The 25091-nt window shown below is 38.3% G+C and overlaps 2 pseudogenes; one reads left to right on the top strand and one right to left on the bottom strand.

Annotated features, from left to right (window-relative positions):
- LOC149190266 (polycomb group protein FIE1 pseudogene) overlaps nt 1-20377 on the bottom strand; it is a 49026-nt pseudogene extending 28649 nt beyond the window's left edge.
- A 3314-nt stretch (nt 20378-23691) lies between these two features.
- On the top strand, nt 23692-24620 carry LOC149190265 (cytoplasmic tRNA 2-thiolation protein 1 pseudogene; annotated as a pseudogene).
- The last annotated feature ends 471 nt before the right edge of the window (nt 24621-25091 follow it).

Below are 25091 nucleotides of genomic sequence, written 5' to 3'. Positions count from 1 at the left end.
AGTAGAAACAATTGAAAGGAAATCCCCTTGGGATGGTCAGCCGATTAATACTGGAAGAAATCCAAATTTCAGGAAAAACCAAAACCAGAACACTGGAAAGACTGGTCCTGACCAAAACATTAGGCACCCATTCCAGGAAAATTATGTTGAAGCCTCAAATTTTGATGAACCAACAGAAGATACTCAAATAAACTTGATGGGACTTAGTAATGAACAACAAGTTTTCTTTACCCAAGAGGATCAAGAAGCTCACATTCTCAAACAATTCCAAACTCAATGAGGTGAATCATTTGACTTCAGAGAGGGATATGATACAACCATTTATGAAGTCCACAAGAAATATAATCTGAGGAGTAGAAGAATTGATGTCCCTGAAACCAACAAACAGAAAACTACAAAACAACCCAACAAAGGGAAGCCCAATACCAACCCTGTACATATTCTTTCTAGATCAAATCCTAATCCTGCTAATCCAATTTTTGAAGATGTATCCGATAATCAACCTAATAACAGTCAACTCTCCTCTTCTCTTCCTCCAAAAGGAAATGTAGAAGAACCTCCAGAAGTTGATTTGGAAACAACTTCAGCTCATAACCACACTCCTAAGAAAGAGAAGAACATAGAAAATACAGAAGATAAAGAGAATCCAACTGTCTGAAATGTAAGAACTCACACTGAAAAACCTTTTAATCTGGAGACTGAAGTAGGCAAACTAAAGATTGTTGTTCCATTGTCTGAATTAGCTAAACATGTTGTCTACCGAAGTCAAATCAATAGATCACTTAAAATCATTAGAAATGAAGACTTGGTCAATGTTTTTGATGACCAACCAGAATTGATCTTTGGACTTGAAGTAAATGGAAAACCCTTAGATGGAGGAATTCCTCCTTTCTATGTAAGTTTAAATATACATGACAAAATACTTCATAATGCCATGTTTGATTCTAGGGCATCTCACAACCTAATGTCCAACTCTGTAATGGAGAAATTAGACCTAGACATCACCAGGCCATACAAAGACATCTTTTCTTTTGATTCAAGTCAGGTGAGATGTTTAGGATTAATCAAAGACTTGTATGTTTCACTAGTTCAATATCCTGCAAAGACAATCTTAATGGACAAAGTAGTAGCAGATATTCCACCAAAGTATGGCATGTTATTGTCCAGATCTTGGGGAGCAAAGCTTCAAGGATCTCTTCAATTGGACATGTCATATGCTACTATTTCAATTTTCAGCCAACCTAAGAAACTATACAGAGAAACTTTGATGAAATATGTAGTACGTAGTCAGGAGAAACCCCAAATTTCCCCATCTAGTCAGTACACTCTGACATGGATTCATTCATTCTTTATAATGCTGAAATTGATCCCTCCAATGAATTAGAAGTTTTAGCAACAGAACCAAAAGAAATTAAAAAATAAAAGTCTAGTGTTCAAATCCAAGAAATATCTGAGAACAATGAAACATCAGATACCCAAGAAAAATCAAGAGAAAGTAAAAAACCAGATCTCACTATTAAACAAATTCCTGATACTCCTGATACCAATTACGAACATGAAATTATTTGGCACTTAGAATTTGATGGTTCAGCCAACAAATTAGGAGCAAGGGCAGGAGTTTGGGTGTACAATCTTGAAAACGACCATGCTGAAGGCCATGCCTACAGGTTAGATTTTAATTGCACCAATAATATGGCAGAGTATGAAGCTCTCTTGCTAGGTCTCAAACTTGTTAAAAGATTAGGAGAAATTAGAGTATCTGTCATAGGAGATTCTGATTTAATCATTCAACAGATCAAAGGGAAGTATTTGACTAATGATCCTAGATTAAGATACTACATAGGAATAGTTATAGAGATTCTCAATACTTTTCTGGAAACTCAGCTTGCTAAAATCCCAAGAAAACATAACTTGCAAGCCCATGGTCTGGCAATGTTTGCCAACACCTGCAAATTACCATTCGAACCTAATCATCAGTTCATAGCTGAGATCAGACACAGACCAGCCATACCTGAAAATTTAAAGAACTGGCAAGTGTTTGATAGTGATGAGTAGATTAACAATTTCTTGACTTTAGATGAAGAATTTTCTAACAGTCACATAGATGTAGATACAGTTTTTGAATTTGATCAAACAAATGAGGTAGAAACATATATTTCACAAGAAAGTACAATTCAAATGCTTCATCCCACAAAATTCACCAACAAAGAAATGCAGGACCTTAAACAAATGGATATTGATGAGATTATTGAAGGAGAATCTGAAATCATTAATTTAAAATACAATCATTTGCCCAAAGAATTAACTCCTCTGGAAGACCTCTTTGATTCCAATGATATTCCAAAGAAACCTAAGATGGAACCATTAAAAGCAGATATTGAGGAATATAACCTAGGGACTGAAGAAAATCCAAAAATGATAAAGTTATCTAAATCTTTGCCCCCTGACCAAAAAATAAAATATGTTGAGCTAATGAGAGAATTCCAGGATGTCTTTGCCTGGAGTTATGAGGACTTGAAATCATATGATACCTTTATAATTCAACATACAACACCTTTGAAAGAAAATCAGAAACCATTCAAACAAAAACTCAGAAGAATTAACCATGTACTACTACCATTAATTGAAAAAGAAATCAAACGTATGTATGAAGCAAGGGTAATTGCTCCTATTAGGTTTTCAGAGTGGGTGTCTAATCTAGTACCTACTAGGAAGAAAACTGGGGAAATTAGATTATGTGTTGATTTAAGAAATTTAAATAAGGTTTTTTTGAAGGATAATTACCCGTTACCCAAGATGGATCATATTTTACAAAGGGTAGTAGGTGCTTCTAGGATTTATCTTTTAAATGGCTTCTCAAGGTATAACCAGATTCTAGTTCATCCTGATGACCAGGAAAAAACTGCTTTTACAATACCATGGGGCACATTCATGTACATCAAAATGCCATTTGGACTTAAAAATGTAGGAGTAGCCTTCCAAAGAGCAATGGACATAATATTTGCAAAAGAAATTCATGATTTTCTTGTTATATATCTGGATGGCTTAACTGTTTTTTCTAAATCAGATCAGCAGCATTTGGACCATCTCAGACAAGTATTCCTAAAATGTAGAAAATATGGTATTTCTTTGAATCCGAAGAAGTCTTTGTTTGTTCTAGAGGAAGGTAAACCCTTGGGCCATATCATTTCCAAAGACGGTATTAGGATTGACCCTGCAAGAATAGAAGCTATCCTGCAAATACCTCACCTAAGAAATATCAAAGAACTTCAAGCTTTCTTAGAAAAGATAATTTTTTTGAGAAGATTCATATCTAACTTAGCTGAACTAATTAGATTACTTAATGATATGTTAAAAAAGGATTCAAGTATTAAATGGACAGTAGAAGCCAAACAAGCATTTGAAGAAATTAAAATGGCTTTAACTAGAACATCGGTCCTTACTAGTCCACAATTTGATAGAGACTTCATAATATTTTCATTTGCATCAGAACACACTATAGCAGCTATTTTATTACAAAAGGATGATCAAGGATGTGAGAAACCCATAGCCTTTTTTAGTAAAGCACTTAGGGATGCATCATTAAAATACAAAATCATGGAAAAACAAGCTTTTGCACTTGTAAAAGCCATTAAAGACTTTAGAGTCTATATATTGTAATCCCATGTGATAGCCTATGTACCAAATGTTGTTGTCAAAGACATCTTAACCCAGGATGGAATTGAGGTTAAAAGAGGTAAATGGATTTCTACCATATTAGAGTATGATATTGAAATAAAACCTACAAAGCTAATAAAAGGACATGGATTAGCCAAACTCATGACAGAAACAAATTGTCAAGCCCTGGACATTAATGAACTGGATAATGAACAGGAGATGGCGACTCCACAAATCAGCCAGGCCTTCTTAGATTCACCTTGGTATGCTGATGTAATTTATGTATTATTAAACCTGCAAGCTCCTCCAGGGTTATCCAGAACAAAGAAAAGGTTTTTAAAGATGAAAGCTTCAAAGTTTTGTATTTTAGATAATGCTCTCTTTTGGAAAAATCATGAAGGTATTCTATTGAATTTTTTATTAAAAGAAGAAGCTAACAAGGCTCTCCAAGAATTTCATGCAGGAGATTGTGGTGGACACCTTTACTGGAAATCAACTGCAGACAAGATCCTAAGGGTTGGATTTTATTGGCCAACCTTGTTCGTTGATGTAAAGAAATTTGTTACTGCTTGCCATAAATGTCAAATTTTTGAAGGCACGAGAAAACTGTTACCTTTACCCCTCACACCAATTTCTACTGAAAAACCCTTCCAACAATGGGGCCTAGACTTCATTGGAGAAATCCATCCTCCCTCTTCTGGCCAACACAAATGGATTCTCATTGCCACAGACTATTTCACCAAATGGATAGAAGCCATTCCTTCCAGAAAAGCCAATGACACAGTGATCGTAGGATTTTTAGAAACCAACATATTGTCTAGATTTGGATGTCCTGATAAAATCATAACTGACAATGCTGCTGCCTTCAAATCCAAGAAGATGATAAGTTTTTGTAACAAGTACCATATCACCTTAGGCAATTCCACAGCCTATTACCCTCAAGGTAATGGACTAGCTGAGTCTTCCAATAAGAGCCTTATTAATATCATTAAAAAATTATTGGAGGAGAACAAGAAAAATTGGCACAAGAAACTTACAAATGCACTATGGGCAGACAGACTCACCACCAAAAAATCTATTGGAACTAGTCCTTATGAGTTAGTCTATGGCATGGAGGTTGTATTTCCTTCATCTTTAGGAGTTCCTGTAATGAAATTACTTCAAGAATCTCAGGTGGAACCTAATGATATTCAAAGGAGGATAAACTAGACTATCAATCTGCAGCAGACAAGAGAGGAAGTGTATCAAAGATCCCAAGTGTTGCAAGAGAATCTTAAGAAGATATTTGACAAAAGAACCAAGGCAGAAGATTTCTACCTTGGAGACAAAGTGTTAAGATGGGATTCCAGGAGAGAGGATAAGGGAAAACATGGGAAGTTTGACTTCCTATGGAAAGGACCTTATATTATCTATGCCTTACAAGGAAACAATACATATTATCTGAAAAACTTGGATGGCACAGAAATAGAAGAAGGTCCAGTTAATGGTCGGATGTTGAAACATTACTTTGATCCTACCTATTAATGTATCCTGATTTTTTAACATGTACATACTATATCCTTTGTAATGTCACAGTTTTGGATTGGATAGTAACTTGTTGGAGTTGAAGCCCGAAGAGAAGGCCCTAAGCTTCAGAAGTATTACTGTCATACATACAATAAAGCAACAAGCAGAAGAATATTTCAGAGTTCACTCAAAATCATTCAGAGACCATCTGACCTGTTGTTCTTGACTTTCCACCAGGAAAAGCCATCCCCAAGTGGAGCCAGTGTTATGATCCTATACCAATAGGTGTCATATTTCATGATTCACTGGATGGACTATGAATATGTTCATACCTTTACTTGTTGCAAAGGTTTTCCATATTGTCAAAAAATTAAAAAATTTAAAGAGGGTATACCCTAAAAGAAAAATCAAAGGGTGAAAAGAATAAAATGGTCAAAAAAGTGAAAGAAAATGAACCCCACCAAAAAAAATACCAAGGAAAGTGTGCAAATCCAAATGCCACTACTTTTTACTCTTATGTAAATAAACAAATTGTGTGCAACTTGTAAACTTATGCCATAATTGCTGAATAGTCAAACAGCTTAAGCTTGACCAGTTCATATTTTCAATTTTATGTTTTAGAGATAGAGAATAAAACCTAACCAAACTGTTTAATCTTGGCAGATAAGTAGATAGGTAGAGTAAATAAAAGGAGCTCAACAGTTTAATCTGAGCCCTTGGATGCAATAAGGTTAGATTTAGATAGATATCTACATGTAAAAGAAAAGAAAGTGTGATAAGAGTTTGCCAGTTTAAGTGCACCCAAATAAAGAAGTAAAAATGTTAGGTTAAAGTAGGTAGCATAGGTAGATGATGTTGCAGAATTACATGTGATGGATAATGACTCTAAATGTGTTAATTTTCACTTTCATCACAAGTGAAAGGCAGACATTACACTGGAAGCATTTCAAGCAAGGCAAGGTCAAATAATTAACTCCCCTCTCATCCCCCCCTAAATTTTTACTAATTCCCCCTAAGTACTAAAGCATTTGAAAATTAGAGGGGCTCAGAGCATTTCTCTGACTTCTGGAGGGACCAAACCCTCGGCCCAATAGTTTAAAAGCCTAAGTACTTAAATCCATCCATAAAGTCATTCATTTACTTTCTTAAGTCTTTCCCAAGTAAAATTCTTTCCTAAGTAAAATCCTATTTTACTTAGGAAAATTAAAAAACCTTCATAAAAACCCTTTTATACACTTTAGCCTAAGTTAATATGTTATATGATGAAATATATTCAGAAAACATTGCACTTAGCACTTTTTCCATTCATTTGGTCATATTAACTTTTAACTTTTATTATATAATTCCCGAATAAAAGAAAACTACCCATTCTCGTATAATTTAAATATATTAAAAAACCTCAAATTATTACATATCCCGCCCCGATGGTCACTTATAACCATAATACATTTTAAACTGGGATTAATTAACTAACCTGTAGTTAATTAAGAACCCAACCTCGCCACCTTTAATGAGGATTAATTAGTCATCAGGACTAATTAATAACTCTCCCCGACCTATCATAATGCCCCCGATATAATTAACTAATACTTAAATATGTTGGATCCATTTCCATTAAACCCCGTTGTATCACACCTCCCATCAGTCGTCCGATCGTGCTCTCCAGATCTGACGGCCTTAATCAATATCGCGCATCCCTTAGTGACTGCGCGTTAGCGTGTGATCACTAAGCGATTTACTCCCCGTACCTCTGCCACGCGTCAGGCGATCTATGGAATCGCTGGCTCCCAGCTAAATACCACCCGCTCCCAAAAGCGGTGCGATACCAGACCACTTACCGCCCTCTGCATACGACAAAACATCCTTTCTTGCTTACGTCATCCGCTCGAATAACAAAAAACCCCCCCGCCAACTTTGACTTTGTTAATAAAACAAATGAATGTCATTTTCATTGTTTTTTACTGTATACCAGTTTTCCCATGCAAAGAACGTCGACGTCAACTAACGAAGATTTCCAACCACCACCTTGCTAAGGAATTTGCAGCCGAACTAGCCCAGAACCTGTCGGCTACTGCCTGTACCTGTTTTCACACTACTCACTCCCCGAACATAGGTATTTATCCAATTTCCACCAAAACTCTGCAAATTCACGTTTTTCACTGCAAATTCGGCATAAAAGGCCAAAATTTACTGCAAATTCAGTATTTATTTCACCATATAAGATCCTAGACCTGTGAATTTGCTCATTTTTTCACTGAAAACCCAAATTCCTTTTTGAATCCACAAGAACCAGAAATGGAAACCCCTGTGGTTTTGACTGTTTCACCCATGAATGCCTCTCATAAAGATTTAGACCGTCTGCCTCTTGCGAATAAAGACTTTCAGATAAAAGACTTATCCACTGATAAAAACCACCTTAAAGTCTTTTGCCGAAGTAGGGATAACTATTCGAATGACTTTGACATCCTAGGACTATGGGAATATAACCTTCCCATGTATTTTCTCCCCTCAATCCATGTTTTCCCTAATATAATTCACCAATGCCAGGCCAATTATGACCCTAACCGCAGAGCAGTTATGTCTCCAAGCCAAACAGTCCTATTTCCAATAACTGCTCAATCCATTAACAAAATGTTGCAATTCCACTCCAGTCAAGCTCTCACTCCCATTTCCATGGGATATTTACTTGAGAAATCCACTCAATTGTCTCAGCCAGAACTGAACCGCCTTTGTCAGACTTTTATGTCACCAAAGCATCAGCCTGATGGCCCACCACTTTACCTGCATGCTTTCTTCACTGACATGGGAAGAGTCATTGTTGATATGATATCTTTAATTATGGGATTCAACACTAGTGAGTTTGTTGATGAGATAACCCTAGTGTTGTTGTCAATTTTCACTCCTGGACAGCCCCCTGCCATCAAGTATGACTATGCCTCCTATATTGCTAATAAGATGCATGACTAGTTCTTAAGACTATACAATGAAGGAGTTTTCAAATACACCACTTTCATATATCATCTTATGTTGTATGATCAGTCAGAGAACTTCTCCTTTCCTGTCATGAAACTTGACAACAGAGGAAATCCAAGGTCTGTAATCTTCCAGTCTGCTGTCTTCCACAATACTTTTGAAAACCCTTATTCCTACAATGAATTCATTGACCTATTTGTTCACCCAACAACCACCTTATTGATAGGATTTTCCCCTCCTAGGATCAGTGGTGACATTAAGAGAATCCTATAGCTCTCCAAGCAGTACAGAATAGGTGATTGGTACCTATACAAGAACCATACAGAAATTAGGATATATGGATGTGAGCTCTGCCCTTTCAAATTACCAAAATACATTCCAATGAGACTGTTTGCATTGGAATATTTCAGACAAATGATACATACAGACATGGTTCATTTTTGCAAAGCCAAAAATAAGCTCAACTCAGAATCAAAAATCAGTTAGGCCCTTTTGTCTACAATGATAGGGAAGCATGGAGAGAAGCAGAGAAAATTCTAGAAGATCATCTTAAGTTGCACAAAAGTTTTGGTTGGAGGCCATATGACCCTAACAGCTTTATATGTGATAGAAGAATGAAGAACAAATTGTCACCCTACATTCACCATAGGATCCCAGAAATTGAACAATTTGCAAATATGGATGAATGGAGGGAAGGGACCCTAGTAGAAAAGGATAGTGAACAGGTCAATATTGAGAATGTTATGAGAGATCTTGAGAAAACACTTGACCTGGATTCTTTTGGGCAGGTACCATTTGAGTTATATCTAAGATCAGGAATTGGTGCATCCATTGTTGGAACCTCTTAGCAACCTTCATAGGAAACCAGCACACCAGCCACATGAACATCAAAAGGCAAGGAATTAGAGACCAGCATTCAAACCACAAAACAGTCTACAATGTCTAAGCAGCTTGAAACTTCCAAAGAATAGGCCCAAATACATACTCCTCCCACTCAGGGCAATGTGGGAGAACCTCCAATTTTGCAAACTCCTCTAAATGAGAAAAGAAACAAAAAGAGAGATAGGGAAACAACTACCCCTGCCAGTGGACCTTTAGGATAGCCTGGAGCAAAAAGGCAAAGACTAAATCCCCTTTCAGAGGAGGAGTTTGCTTAAGAGACTACAGATAGTCAGAGGGAAGAAAGAGTAGATAGCCAGAAAAATTTTCCAGTAGGAGGAACATCCACTAGCTCGCAGAGACAGGATCTAGAAAGACAGCAAAGTGCAGAGGTATCTTCTTTCAAGACACCAAGGAAAGATGCCTCAGATATCAAGAAAACATTTACAGAAATAAAGGCCAAGAATGATCCATTGAGGCTTCAAGTTTATAATCAATATTTGAAAATGGCACCCACAAATCAACAGAGATTGATGTCAGCCTATGACATCAAAGAAGGCAAAATGATAATGAGCTATTTCAAACCAAAGGTGCAATAGCCTAAATCAGCAGCAGATTATCTCAGAACAAATTTTGAAGTCATGGAAAAGGATATTCATCCTTTGGATCAGATTGAATTGTAGAAACAAACTGGAGAAATGATTTATTCAACCTTGACTAGTAAGGCAATGATGGCCCAAAGGTTGCAGAATTCCTTGAATAACACAACTGCGCAACTACACTTGGAGAAAGCTTCCTCCCAAGCAAAAGATAAAAAAATAAAGTCTTTAGAGGAAATAATTATTGGATTGGGTCATGATCCCAAAGATGTAAAGGCTACATAAGCCTTAATAAAAAATAAAGATGAAGATATTGTTGCCTTAAGGAAGCAGCTAAAGCTGCCTCCTTCAAGGCATCCACAAACTGCTGAGATCATAAAGTAAAAATATGAAGAAGAGCTGATGGATTTTCTCTTAAAACTTAATGAATGATTGAATGAGACTGAGTAAGAACTTGATAAAACATTGAAGGACAAGCAGGGAGAGTCGACCTCTCAGCCTCCCAATGTGATACCAGTAGTCTCAACTACAGTCCCTTCAACCCTTGGAGTAGCTTTGCATCAAACATTCCATCAGCCATAGCAGAGGTGGTCATAGGTACAACAACAGTAGGAACAACACAGGATAGTACTGCCAATTTAAGCACAGAGGAACTAATAAAATCAATGGAGGATATGAAACTGCACGTTTTAGAGCTAAATAAGGTAAAAGAGCAGTATGCCAACTTAGAGCAATGGTATGATCTCTCAAAAATAAGTGTTGCAGAAAAAACAAGAGAGATTAAAGGGTTAGAAAACAAAGTGAAATCATTAGAAAAAGATCTTACTTTTAACAAGCCTCTGGCAGGAATTAAGAAAATTCTTTGGGCCAACATCACTCAGTCAATAAATGATGTTTGGCCATCAATTCAAATAATTTTTTAGCAAATTGATTTAGTGAAGCTAGCTCAAGAAGAAATTCAAAAGGCAAGGGCAGAATTAGGAAATATTCCTGAGGAAGCCAACAGGCTCATACAGTTTTTGAATACCAGGAATAAGTACCATCTTGAAGAGCTGGGCATTCAAGATAGAATAGGGACAATTTTGGAAATCAAAGGGGTTTTTACTAAAAGAACTCTGATGAAAAACTTAGAAAGAAGGTGCCATGACATGCAGGAAGAAATTAATGCCTTCATGAAGAGATTTAATATTTTGCAGAGTAAAGGGTTGCCTAGTCCTTTAGTTATTAATGATAAACTAACGAGGCATATAGACTATGTGGAGAAATTGGATCAATATGCAGGCAACTAGGCAGGTCCATCAACAAGTGCATCAGCATCAAAAGCATTGCCTACAAGCAGAATTCTCTATGACAGTCTAGAGAACTTATTCTATGTCGAGCATGAGATAAAGCACTTGTTTCCAATTCAACCTACCTTTTTCAGGTACACCGAAACTGATGAGACCCTGAGAAAACTTCAAAAAACCAGAATGCCAGAAACACAATGGTGGGAAGAAATGTTAGAAATTTTGTAAAATTATCCTTGGTAAAAGGTAAATTTTGGTTATTTACTACAGTAAGTAATGGTAAAGAGGATAAACAGAGGTCAAACAGGTCGAAGAGTATCAAAACAGGTAAAGAGTATCTGTAAAAACAGGGCAGCCAGCACAGAGTTACCAAAGAAGATAGCAGCAAGCCAAATCATAGGGCCTGCCTCCAGCACACTCATAAGAATAGGAACATCACAACATCAGTTTGCCTTTTCTCCTATCTACGAGGCCATTTGTCTCTATTTTCTTGTAATTTATTCATAGTCATCCTACAATATATCTCACTCTGTTATGAGATTTTTTTGTAAAATTTTTGTATAAATACTCCCTCAATTGGAGTACTGAGGGTGGATTCCTATACATTGCTGTAATACTAATTATTTTGGAATAAAGTGTTGTTGGACAAAAAATTTTGTATGGGTAGCTGGATGAAGAATTGATGCAAAGGACTTTTCACAAAATTCTTGAGTCAGACACCGGATCAATAAGTCTTCTATATCTTATGTTTTAAAGTTTTCTTGTTTATTATATCATCTGTGTTTCATATCTGAATGGTAAATGAAAAAGAATAATTCAGAAAGTGCTTGAGTGCAATCTATTTTCAACCATTTTTGTTCTTAATGTTTTCCTCTAAACTAGAATAAACAGTGAATTCTTAATTACCTGTTTCCTAGTTTATTCACTTTGATTATTTAGTAAATAATTCTTAACTTCTCTTTATTGATAATCATTCAAGTTCTCTCTTTCAAATATGATGAATGATTCTTAATTTCCCTTCATTGATAATCATTCAAGTTCTCTCTTTCAAATATGATGAATGATTCTTAATTGCCCTTCATCCCCTTTGAGTCCATTCCATCTATTCAAGTCTTTATTTGTTCCCTGTTTTACTATCTTGCCATGTGAAACCATCCTTTGTTAAGAAACCAAATCCAGTTAAGCCATCTTCTTTGAATCCATTAGCCCAATGGCCTAAACTGCTCAGTCCTACCCCTCTGCTATCGAATTTCACCACCCAAACTGAATCAAAACCCCTAAACTTCATAACTAGTCTAATATCTTTGAAAACAAAGCTAAAACTTAAAGAGAGAGCCCTCTCTAGATACAGATTGGCTAGATTCTGTATCTAAAAGTTGGTTTGTGGTTACCTTGGACCCCTTTCCTCTTCCCAACAACTTCAAGGAAAATCTGAGTGATAACACAAGGTTCAGAGTTATTTAGCCAAACAAATCCCTACACTATTTTCCCTTTCGGCATCAGCCTATGGAGCGTAGACTGAAGTCTCGCCCAAAGCAATATGGGGAGATGCTGGAACCAAATTTCCACACCCTTGGGATGTCTGTGATGTCGACTTAGTCCAACTAGACTTGCCTTCATGTAGGTCGCTTCGCGCACTATTCTAAACTTCAGTACCTTCACGATCCGTTACAATCACCTTTCGCACAACCCTAACCAAGGGCTGAGATGCTTTCGTGCTGCTATGGCAGCAAATTGTACTATTTCCCCAAACTACACCGTGTATCTTACTTATCTTCTTAACAGATATTAGTTAACTTCATGTAAACAAATATTCTATCTTGCATTCACTTAATCAATAAAATTATACACATTCACGCATCATATAAGTATTAGATGTGAATTTCATACCCAAGATAACATAAGCATAAAACATGAAATAAATACACAAAAATGATAGGAAACTTATCTTTATTAATACTTCCAACTATTATAGACTCGACTCGCCCTAAACACTCAGTTGCAGGGGTCCTCGCACTCAGTTGCGGACTACTAGGCCTCTGCGCACTTAGCTGCAGAGCCTTCTCCTACTCTACGACCCAAAACTAGACTTTACCCTTGAGATCTATCTCGTGCACATCATATGTTCTTCATTTTCATTATGCTATGTAACTACTTAGAGCCTCACTTTATTTATACAATCCCATGGTCCATAAACCATGGGTAGATCTCTACAGCCGACATTACAATAATAAAATTTAGGGTGGACAACCCTATGACTCTTTAACAAACTACGTGCTTCACGCCCACAAAATGCGGAGTCTTTACATTGGAATTACAATTTTTGACCAAAATCTCAGCTCTAAGCCCCAAAACTTCCCTTAGGGGATCCTGCGCCCAACATAAATCTCTATCTAATATGCTCTAGAGGATCATCTAAGGGGAGGAGGACAATTTGAGATTCCTCTACCCAAATACAAAATCTACAGGAGGAGTAACCAGAGCAGAGATCAGGAATCTGTTCAAAAATTTCAAGACTTATATCCTCAGTATTCTCTCTGCCCAGATAATGACAACACATATCAAGAAGACACAAGTAGAAGCTAATACACCTTTGGCTATGTTCTGTCTGAATTGTCAGAAAAAGCATCCTTTGAGGGAATACGAATTGAACAACATCAGCTTGTGTAATATTTGTGTGCTGGAACATTCGACAGGATAATTTCCAGAGCTTCCTAGACTGAAGGAAGTACATAGAGAGTCAAGCGAGGAGGTGCAGTCCTCTTATTTCATCACACCAAGGAGGCCATGGAAACCATGACCTCTAGGTATGTGTCAAGATTTTTCCTCTTTCAATTCATGGAACAACGCATACAATACTCAACAATATCGATGGAAATATCTTGCTCCTTCTTCAACACATTTTCCTTCACCTTAGAACCAGTGGTCTCCATCTCCCTCTATCCAATATCCTCAATCTCAACCATATCCTTGGAATCAGAACTAGAGAGGAAATGCCCAGAATACAACTTTACCTGGATTACCCATGCAACAACAACTGCAGTTACCTCCTTTCCAAACTCCTGCTCCTACACCGCCTGTGCGACCCCAACTACCTATGCAACCTAACCCAAACCCGAACAATAAAGAAGCTCATGGCATAGAGGCTCTAACTACCTTCCAGACCTACCTTATTACCCCCATGGGGCTTAATGAAATTCAATTGTGATCGGGCAAGGTAATTAAACCAAGTCACTCCCCTATCATTACAAAGGAGGAATGTGAACCATCCAGAAGAGATACCGGAGGCTGTGAGGCGGCTTTCGTGCTTATAACAATCGATACAGGGGGAGTTGTTACATCTATAACAACCAAACTATTATCGTTCGAATTTGCCTCAGGCTGAGGAAGGAAAAACTCGAGGCAACATCAAACCAAGCTCAACCTCGTAGCTAGCCCTACGAGGACAGGAGAGGGCTCTCTCCGGTCAATCTCGGCAAAAGGTAATCAAAGAGGCTCGAGATGACTGAATTGATGACTAATTTTAGGCTAGGTATGAAGTACAAGAATTATGGAATTTTTTTTTTTTTTTTGAAGTTTTGTTGAATTCAAGGGAAAGGCAATTTTGGGTGCGGGGATGAGGCACAGCTTTTGCAGAGGTCTACTTGGGGCAAGATAGGCGATTGTTTTGATGCCTTTAAAGTGAGTGAATGAATAGTCCTGACAAGTGAGGAGCTAAGGTGAGCAAGGAAGTCTCAAGGATTCTCCTCAAACTGAAGAAAACATGGAAAATTAAACAAACTTAAAGGCGGAGCAAACCAAATTTATGGATTCTACCTTAACACTTCATTTGTTTAATTGCAGAAGATTAAATAAGGAAAGTGGTACACATACACAACTTACAAGTACTGAGAGAAAAACACCATCAACACATAGGCCACATGAATCCCAAATAGTGCTGCAAAACCCTGGTCTATCCTATGCCAAAATTGCAGATAAAATATGTACAATAGTGTATCAAGCTATTCCCAAGAGTCCAACCCTGAAAATGACTAAGAAAATACATAATATAGGCAAGCTAACACATTCCCTTGCCTCTAGGGGTCGAGCTCATCATCCTAGGAGCTGTTTCAACCAATTCTAAACAAAGCACTACAATCTAGGCAGTCAAAACAACTTGCCTCTATAAGCTAGGAAACCAATTCATTCATTAAATTTTTGCTATTTTATGAATGAATCATCTAGAATAGGTAAATAAGTGTCAAGTCAACATAAAGTTCCATTAGTTACATCAAGGAGAGTGAAAAATCCCATCACAAGTCAAAACTGGTCAAACTGGCTTCGTTTCCTGAGCCGAAGATGAAAATTTTGCAAAAAATCCTGATGCGTAGCGCGCCTGAGCCCTATGCGTAGTGCGCATTTCCACTTGCTTTTGGGGAACTTCCCGGCATCAAAATTGAGCTCAGGTTGGCTTGTTGGAAAGCCTTGGATGTCTACTTTCCAACCCAAGTGGAATTTTCCAATTTCATGTCCATTTGCCCCTCCAAAAGTGCATTCTCCCAAGGCTGCTACCTGTGTGTCCAAAAAGGGGTAGTGAGGTCATTTTTTGCATGTTTTTTGACCTTTTGGGGACCCAAACCTTGATGAAATGCCTTGGCAGTAGCTGAGCACGTGTATTTCATCATGAAAAATCCAAAAATTCAAACCTTTCGTGATTTGGACCTCCCAATCCTAAGGGTAGCGCGCGGCGCGCTACGCGTTGAGCCCAAAAACCTGTTTTTTACACAAAATTTCAAAATTGACAAAATTTTCCCCAAACTTGTTGAAATTTGGGCTGGGGGTCCCCAATCAAGTACTATGCTCAATCAAAGAGGCTTCGGCTAAAATTCGAAGACGATCAAGCTCCTTTTGTCGTTTTTGCTTCTTGACCATTTTCCTCAATTTTGCCTTAAGACTCCTAATTCGCGCCTTGCAAACCAAGTTCCAAACCTTGTAATGGATAACCACATGTTTCAATAATGCATGGTCTCTATCAACCCTTTTCAGCCATTCCTCCGAGTAGATGTTGACCCTCTCGAGATTAGCCTCTCGATCCTCATTTACCTGTTGCTCTAGAGAGGTGAACTCAATTTGCCTATGTTGGGCAGCTTGGCGATTCTCATGGATGTTCTGTAGCTCTATGATCATGTGCTGGTCCTCAAGCTATTTATTCCGCTGCTCTAGATACCTGATATATTGGGTCTTCTCTAATTCTGAAGTTGTCTCATCATGAATAGTAACAAAACCGGATGGCTTACTTGAAGGTCCCTCCTCATGCTTGGGCTTCTTGCCCTTATCCTGTACCTGCGGTGCTGCTGTCGAAAGCGAGGCCCCTTCCACACGAGGTGGAGATAACACTCGCTGTGCCGATGAATTGAACGAGACCCCTTCCACCCTAGGTGGAGATAGTACTCGTCGTGTAGATGCAAATAATGCCCTGTAACCTCGCTGATATTTCACATATGGAGGAGCACTTATATGCTCAGTCTCGGGAATGTCTGGCTGGTGTGAAGGTCCTCCCTCATCATGAACTATCTCAGGAGGTGGCTGTAATGGTGCAAAGTAATCACGGGAGATGAAATCTTCCCAAGTAATGCCCTGCTGTGCCAACTGATGCATCACTACAATTTTGATCAATGCATAATGATAGATGCTCTTATGCTGATGTGTTGGGCTCTTCCTTTGTACTAAAGGCACCATCCTCTCTATGTTGCGACACATGAAAAATGGAATGTTCATCATACGTACCCTGGTAAAATGCATCAAAAAACGGACATGGTACGCATAGAGACATGAGAATTTGCCCTCGCAACTGAAATATCGAATGATGAGTTTCATCAATGGTGCATACTCATCCCTTAGGAATCTGAAAGGAAAAACTACAGTCAAGTGTCTTACACATCCGGGCTTAATATATGGCTCATAGTGAAATTTGTCTAACTGCTGGCGTTTACTCCATTCCTCCCCTACATTTGGTATCCCAGTGGCCTGAGCAATAATCTCGTGTGACAAGGTGAAATTCACTCCGGTAAGGTTTACATGACCATCCTGCAAATGTAGAACAAATAAACAGACTAGTTCTCGATGATGCTGGATTTATGAGATCCACTCACAGTATTCAAAACATGATTGATACCGAAAATAGTCCATTGCAAGTGGACAAGCTTGCAATTGAGCCAAAGAAGTAGTCTCCTCCCTGACATGCCGACCACCTTTGCCACCTTTGTGATACCTCCTTGGCACACTTACCTCTGGTGTAGAATCACTATCATAATCCTGCTCATAAGCTGACTCGGTCTCTGACATGTTCTTTAAAAACAAGGTAGCTCGAATATATATATGCTGATATACAACTGTGTGCAAAATTGACTGTAGACTTTTTCTTTTTCTCAAAATGTTGTGACCAAGGGGACACAAATATACAAGGGAATTGTTAGGAAAGGGGAAACATTAGGGAAATGGGGACAATGGAAATAAAACAAGGAATTTAGGGAAGGGAAGGGGCATGGAAATCTTGAAGTTTTAGGGTTTGGGATGAGGTAGGGTAGGGAAATATGTTTGTAGTAGAAGGGAGGGGTTAGGATTTGAGGGAGAATAGTGTAGGGTTTTATGAGGAATTATTGGGGAAAATATTGGTGAATATAGGGGGTGGGAAACACAAGAAATGGGAAAACCTTGGCAACATTTATGTTTGAAAACCCTACAGCAATCTTGGCATTTAAATCCTCACAGCAAACTAATGGAAAATGAGGGTTTTTACACTTGGTTTTTCATGGCAAATATAGCATAATTTCTTTACATAAATCTTTCAAAACCAAGAACGAGCCGTGGATAAAAGCCTACCTGTGATTTGATGCGTGAGAAGAGGTGTTTGAGTGTGTTTTAGGCAAAGTTCTGGGCATAAACTCCAACGCGCCGCGCGCCTCACCCAACGCGCCGCGCGCTCCTGATGCACCTCACCCGTGTAAAATTGCACTGAGAATTGTTGCCTGATGCGTAGCGCGCCCAACCTGATGCGTAGCGCGCCCTGGAAACGGCCCGATTTGCCCACAAACTCACAAAATCGCCTTAGAACAATGCTCTTTGCTCTTGGAATGTGGAATGGGTTGCAAATGAGGAGAAATATCTTCATATAGACTCCTTGTTGATTTTTGCTTAACCCAAAACCCATTTTCTTATGTTTGGTTGTTGACACTTTTTGAAAATTAATAGGCTTTGACCTTTTTGGTTTCCCCTTTAAAATTGGTTGAAATAATTATTTTCACTGATAATTTTTTGCAGGGATAGCTCTGATATGCTCTGGAAAAGGAGACCAAGGCTGCACTTGAACGATTGAAGAACTGAAATTTTTGACAATTTTTTCAAAAATGAGATGGCGACTTATCTTCAAAACAGAGTTTTGAAGAGAAGTCCTAATTCAGATGTACAATGATGAAAATTATTGAAGTTATGATTTATCAAAGACATCCCTCTGGCCTGCTGGTCTTCTAAGACTTTTCAAGACAAAATTGACTCAACCCTAGACCTAAGACCTCAAAATTTAAAACATGATTGTAAATGACCTTTGAAGACTTATTTTAATAAAGAGGCCTGAACCAGCAGTGCCAAGCACGAGGGAAATGAGTGACACAACCCACTCCATCACAGTTATGGCATGCCTAATGAAATGCAACTGATCAAAACGGATGGGACACCTAATCATGAAATGCAAAAGAGCTTTGATCTCTGATGGAGGGATAACTAGACCGACTCTAACATTCGCTCCAATGGGGATGGTAGCTCCTTGGAGATGCCAAGAACTGCATATCTCTGTAAGAGCTTAACAGTGCCTTCATCCATTGGGCGATGGAGTCATTATTTCCGACACAAAAACTTGAGAATTTGACTGAAAAACCAAAAACTGCTTTGACCAAACTAGACTCAAAACTAAAAGATTTAGAAATTGACTTGACAAACTTGGACTAACTAATTTTCATTTTCAGAATTATAGCCTTCACCTCGGGCCCCAAACTGAAGATGATAAGTTAGTTTACATGTGTAATAGAATAAAAGTAAAATGATATGTACAATGATGATGAAATGAGCAGAAAATACTCAGAAGTAGTATCTCTTTAACAGCCGACCATTAATCGGCCCTCCAGGACATTCATCTCCATTCATTTCTTTGAGGAGGAAAGCGTTTTGGCCGCGATATGCTGCAATCTTGTAAGGACCCTTCCATAAATTTTCAAATTTTCCATGCTTTCCCTTATCTTCATGTCGAGCATCCCATCTCAAAACTACTTCATCTAGCTGGAATGTGTCCGCCTTTGCTTTCCGGTCATAAATCTTTTTGATGCTCTCCTGCAACTTGCAAGTGTTTTGAAATACCTCCTCCTGTGTCTGTTGTAAATGAATCATCTGATTAATCCTTCTCTGCATAGGATCTTCCTCACTACCCGCTTCTTCAAGCAATTTGACTACCGGGGCAGCAAGTGAAGTTGAAAAAACCGTGTCTGTTCCGTACACCAACTCGAAAGGAGACATGCCAATAGAATTTTTCTGACTCACTCTATCAGCCCATAGTGCATTTATCAACTTCTTGTGCCAGCCCTTTTTACTGATTTCCAACAATTTCTTAATGATATTGACCAAAGATTTATTAGATGACTCCGCCAATCCATTTCCTTGAGGATGGTATGCAGTTGAATGTCCCAAGCTGATATTGTACTTATAAAAAAACTCAACCATCCTTTTTGACTTAAATTTTGTTGCATTATCTGTGATTAACTTACTTGGGCATCCAAAATGTGACAAAATATTGGTTTCAAGAAAAGAGATAATTACCGCATCCGTGGCTTGTCGAGTAGGAATTGCTTCAATCCATTTTTTGAAGTAGTCTGTGGCTGTCAATATCCAACTATGTTGTCCTGATGATGCCGGACGAATTTCCCTGATGAAATCCAATCCCCACTGCTGAAAAGGTGCGCTGACTTCAATTGGTTTGAGAGGCAAAGGCTGTAGTTTCTGCTTCCCTTCGAAAATTTGGCATTCATGACAATTCCTAACAGCCTTATATACATCTGAAAATAATGAAGGCCAATAATAGCCTGCCCTTAGAATCTTGTTCGATGTGGTTTTCCAAAACAGATGGCCTCCACAGTCACCTCTATGAAAGTATTCCACAACTCTTTTGGCTTCCTCCTCTACCAAACAATTCAATAACATCCCACCAAGATCTTTCCAATACAATGCAGAATTTAGTATGCAGAATTTTGCAGCTTTCAATTTCAATGTTCTACTTTTTTTTCTAGGCATTCCGGGAGGTGAAGACAAATGTTGAAGTACATATAAAATTTCAACATACCAAGGAGAAGAAAGAAACATTTTAGATACCTGAACGGATGAATTCTCCTTATCTTCATCAGACATAGCAGCAATCAAATTTATGTCTAGAACTTGCAAATTCGTTTCAGCCATTAACTTGGCGAGTCCTTAACCTTTGATCAACTGGGTTGGTTTAATCTCCACATCATACTCTAATAACGCAGCAATCCACTTACCCCGCCTGCCTTCTGGATCTGCCTGTACTAAAATATCTTTAATTGCTGCATTAGGAACATAAGCTAGAATATGGGAATGCAATATATACACACAGAAATCTTTCAAGGCCTTTACAAGCGCAAGTGCTTGCTTCTCAATGATGTTATATTTCAATGCTCCATCTCTTATAATCTGACTAAAAAAAGAAATGGGCTTTTCAACACCCTCCCTCTTCTGCATTAATACAGCTGCCAAAGTGTGCTCAGAAGCAAATGAGAACAAAATAAAATCCTAAGTGTAGTCTGGGCTGATCAAAATAGGAGCTGAAGAAAGAGCTAACTTCACTAAATTAAATGATTTCAACGCCTCTTCGGTCCACTTTACCTGACTGTCCTTTTTTAGCATGCCCGTGATTTCTCTAAGATGCTCTGCTAGATTTGGAATGAAGCGACGAAGAAAATTTAGTTTACCATTGAAGGACTGTATTACCATTGAAGGACTGTATTTATTTCTTGTTCCAGGGCTGTTCAATTTGTTGAATGGCTTCAAAACGTGCAGGGTCAATACGGATACCGTCTTTGTATATGATGTGGCCAAGAAGTTTGCCCTCATCCATGGTGAAAAGACTCTTTTTCAGATTCAGCGAAATGCCATATTTTCTGCATTTTTGGAAAACAATTTTCAAATGATACAAATGTTCCTCATCAGAATTTGAAAACACGGTTAAGTCATCAAGATAAACAACTAAAAATACATCTTTCTCATTGGCGAAAGCCATGTCCATTGCGTGCTGAAGGGTGGATCCTGCATTTTTCAAACCAAACGACATCTTTGCATAATGAAATGTTCCCCATGGAGTGGTGAATGTTGTCTTGTCACGATCATCTTCATGTACTAAAATCTGATTGTATCCTGAATAGTCGTCGAGTAGTGACATTCTTGATGCTCCAACTACTCGTTGCAATATATTGTCCATTTTAGGCAGCGGATAATTGTCTTTTAAGGACACCTTATTCAAATTTATGAAGTCAATACATAAACGGATCTCACCTGTTTTCTTCCTTACTGGTACCAAGTTTGATATCCAATCTGAAAATCGGATAGGCATAATGATTCTTGACTTATACAATCTGTTTACCTCTTTTTCAATTGATGGCAATAGTTTCGGATTGATTCTTCTCAACTTTTGATGAAAAGGCTTCTGATTTGGCTTAATAGGAATAGTATGCTAAATGATATTTGTGTCATATGTCTTTAGATCTGAATAATCCCATGCAAAAACATCAGAAGATAAAGACAACAATTTCACATAGTCTGCTATCACCTGTGGTAACAATGACTTTGATAGCTTTACTCGCTTGCGATTCTCAGCTGTCCCAATGTTTACCTTTTCAACACCTTTTTTAGTCGGTCTTAAGGTCGGTTTGCGGGCCACATCATCTTGGTCGAACAGCTCCTCTAAAGGAATCAATCCCTTAGGAATAATGTTGTCTTTAAGTTGCAACACGTCCATTTGATTTACTTGTATATTATCACTACCATCATCATGTTCAGTATCTATTGAGGTATCTTTGAACTTACCCTTATTTTGCAGAAACTGATTGATCTCCTTGTTAGACTCTGTCTCATGTCAGAGATTGATTCTTCTTCAAAACCCTGTTTTGAAGAAGAAATCATTAATGTGTTGTTTTAAATTATGTAATTTATGCTCCAGCTCTGGATTATGTAATTTATTCTCTAGCTCTTCAAAAGGCAGCAGCAAACTTCAACGCTCCTATCCCTGCACAAGCACAATTTGAAACATCATCAGCAATCAGAGGCAAAAAGCTATTTGGAGGGCGCCATCTGCATTTTTGGAATAGGATACCAATTTTCATCTGGATTGAATGTTTTTTTTTTCAACAGTTTTTATGTTCAGTGACTAAAGTCGATTACTTCACATTGCGCCATGGCTTCATCTCTGCACACTTAGCTCCAGGAAGCAGATTTAATTTTCACAAATATATTGAGAGATCCCTGGACGATGACTTCAAGACAGTTGTTGGAATTAGCCTTCCATTATGGGTTTTTGCTGTGATATACTTACTTCTCAACGTGCATAGTTGTCAGGCATACTTCTGGTTAAGTTTTTCTCCTTGGATTATAATTCTATTGGTTGGAACTAAACTGCAAGTAATCATAAGAAAGATGGCACTAGAAATCCAATCCAAACATGCTGTAGTTCAAGGAATTCCATTGGTGCGGCTCAGTGATGAATATTTTTGGTTCGGTCGCCCTCAATTGATTCTGTTTCTGATATATTTTACTCTGTTCCAGAATACTTTCGAAGTTGCCTTTTTCCGTTTCATATGGTTTCAATTTGGCTTGAAATCTCCTCTCTATGCACTTGTGACACAGATGGGTTCAAATATGAAGAAGGCCATATTTGATGAAGCAGAAATCTAATGTAGTGAAGAGATGGCACCAAGTTGTCAAAAGTAACATGAAGCGGAACAAAAGATCGGGTACTGTCACTGGATTTAAAAGAGGAGAATCTTCAAATCAAGGATCCTCCCCAGCGCATTTGCTGCACAGGGACAAAACAGTGGGGTATCTGGATAGAAGACAACCTTATCACTCAGATATGAAATGTCAATGAAGACCATGGATGATGGGCAAGTTATGCTTTACGCTAATTCTGTTAATTCCCAAGAGCAACAAATCCCCTATCCCTAGTTGGTCTTCAGTGAAAAAGTTAAAGTGAATACAGTATATATCCGTGATTCAACAGGGATCTCAGATTCCATTCTGCTTCTTTTTGGTGGTGCTCTTTCTCATGGACGGATTGATGGTCAATTGAAAATGTTAGAATGCTACTTAGAGTTCTTTATGCAACCTGATTTAGCTGAGACTTATTTGAAACTGAAGGAGGAGCTTGAAAAACTAATTCAGAAGAAACTTCAGAATCCAGGTTTGGATAGCCATAGGGATGGGCAACACTTATTGTTAGCTGTTCAAGAACTTGTATCAGGACATCGATGTGATGGAAGATTTGTCTTTGGCCGTGAAATTAAGAAACCCAAACCAGATGGTGAAGATCCATATAGCAAAGACGGCAAAAATCCCAAGTCCTTATTGCAGACACTACTGATGAGGGCTGGCTATACTCCTACATACAAAACAAAACATCTAAAAACCAATGAGTTTAAATCCATAGTGGAATTTAAGGTAATGGCTAGTTTGTAAGATCGTCTCAGGTGAAACCAAAATATTCATTCCGACAAAGGCTTCAATTTGCCGTTGATGGAATTGTGAGCTCTGCACACCACAAATGGAGCAGAACATGGAGAAGCCAAAGAAAATGGGACGCCAGTGCGACATATGTGCACAAAAGAAAGCTGCTCTGAGAAGACCCAAGACTCAACAACAGGTATGCAGGGAATGCTTTTATTTTGCCTTTGAAGAAGAGATTCACAAGGTTATTATCGAGAACCACCTTTTCAGACCAGGAGAACGTGTTGCTATTGGAGCTTCTGGTGGTAAAGACTCCACTGTTCTAGCACATGTCTTGACAGAGTTGAATAAACGACACAATTATGGTCTAGATCTGTTCTTGCTATCAATAGATGAAGGAATCACTAAACGACATAATTATGTACATTTTGTGGAGTTTTTCGTCGCCAGGCTTTAGATAGAGGGGCTGCAATGGTAAGAGCAGATAAAATTGCAACTGGTCACAACGCAGATGATATAGCAGAGACTGTACTATTAAATATTCTTCGTGGAGATATTGCCAGGCTAAGTAGATGCACATTGATAACAACAGGGGAAGATGGATCTATTCCAAGATGCAAGCCTTTTAAATATACATATGAAAAGGAGATCGTCATGTATGCATATCTCAAGAAGCTTGATTACTTCTCTACCAAATGCATTTATTCACCAAATGCATATCGAGGCTTTGCTCGTGATTTTATTAAAGATTTAGAACAAATCAGACCAAGAGCAATCCGTGACATAATTAGATCAGGTGAGAATTTTCGCGTTTCTTCTTCAGCAAAAATGCCAGAACAGGGTGTATGTGAGCGTTGTGGTTATATTTCCAGCCAGAAATGGTGCAAAAGCATGTGTTTTAATAGATGATTTGAACCGAGGCATTCCAAAAGTGGAATTAATCAAACTAGGGGACGCCATGCTTTAAAAAATTGATATGCCTGCTACAGATGGAGTAGCGCCCCTCCTCTGCACAGCTCTATACCAAGAAAATCACTTTCAATGTAAACAGATGATGAATTTCAGATCACGGGGAGCCTGAGACAGACGGAATTTCGTTCCATGATTTCCGCCAGCGATTGATCCTTTGGAGATTTTGTGGGCGATGTGGCTCTTAGAAGGCGGATTATGGGCTTTTGTTGATGCCACCATATTGCATGTGATTGGGTGTGTTGGAATTCGATGGTGGCATATTATAACTCTGGCTTGGTCATCTTTGGTGTCGATTTCTAATTCTGGATATGGTTGTTCATCAGACGTGTAACAAATCTGTAAATACCCTTTTGATCCATCGACCAAGTGCGTCCATAGAGGAGAGAATTCCGAAAGCAGGTGGCAGTCTATGACAAATGGCAGCTTTGAAGATTCCTATTTCAAAACAGTTTGACCAGCAACCTTC

This window comes from Pinus tabuliformis, chromosome 3_1 (assembly GCF_031772625.1).
Source record: "Pinus tabuliformis cultivar Carrire ecotype Pingquan chromosome 3_1, CPIR1, whole genome shotgun sequence".
Lineage (NCBI taxonomy): Eukaryota > Viridiplantae > Streptophyta > Pinopsida > Pinales > Pinaceae > Pinus > Pinus tabuliformis.
Note: the sequence above shows the minus strand (reverse complement) of the source record. Positions and strands in the feature narration are given on the sequence as shown.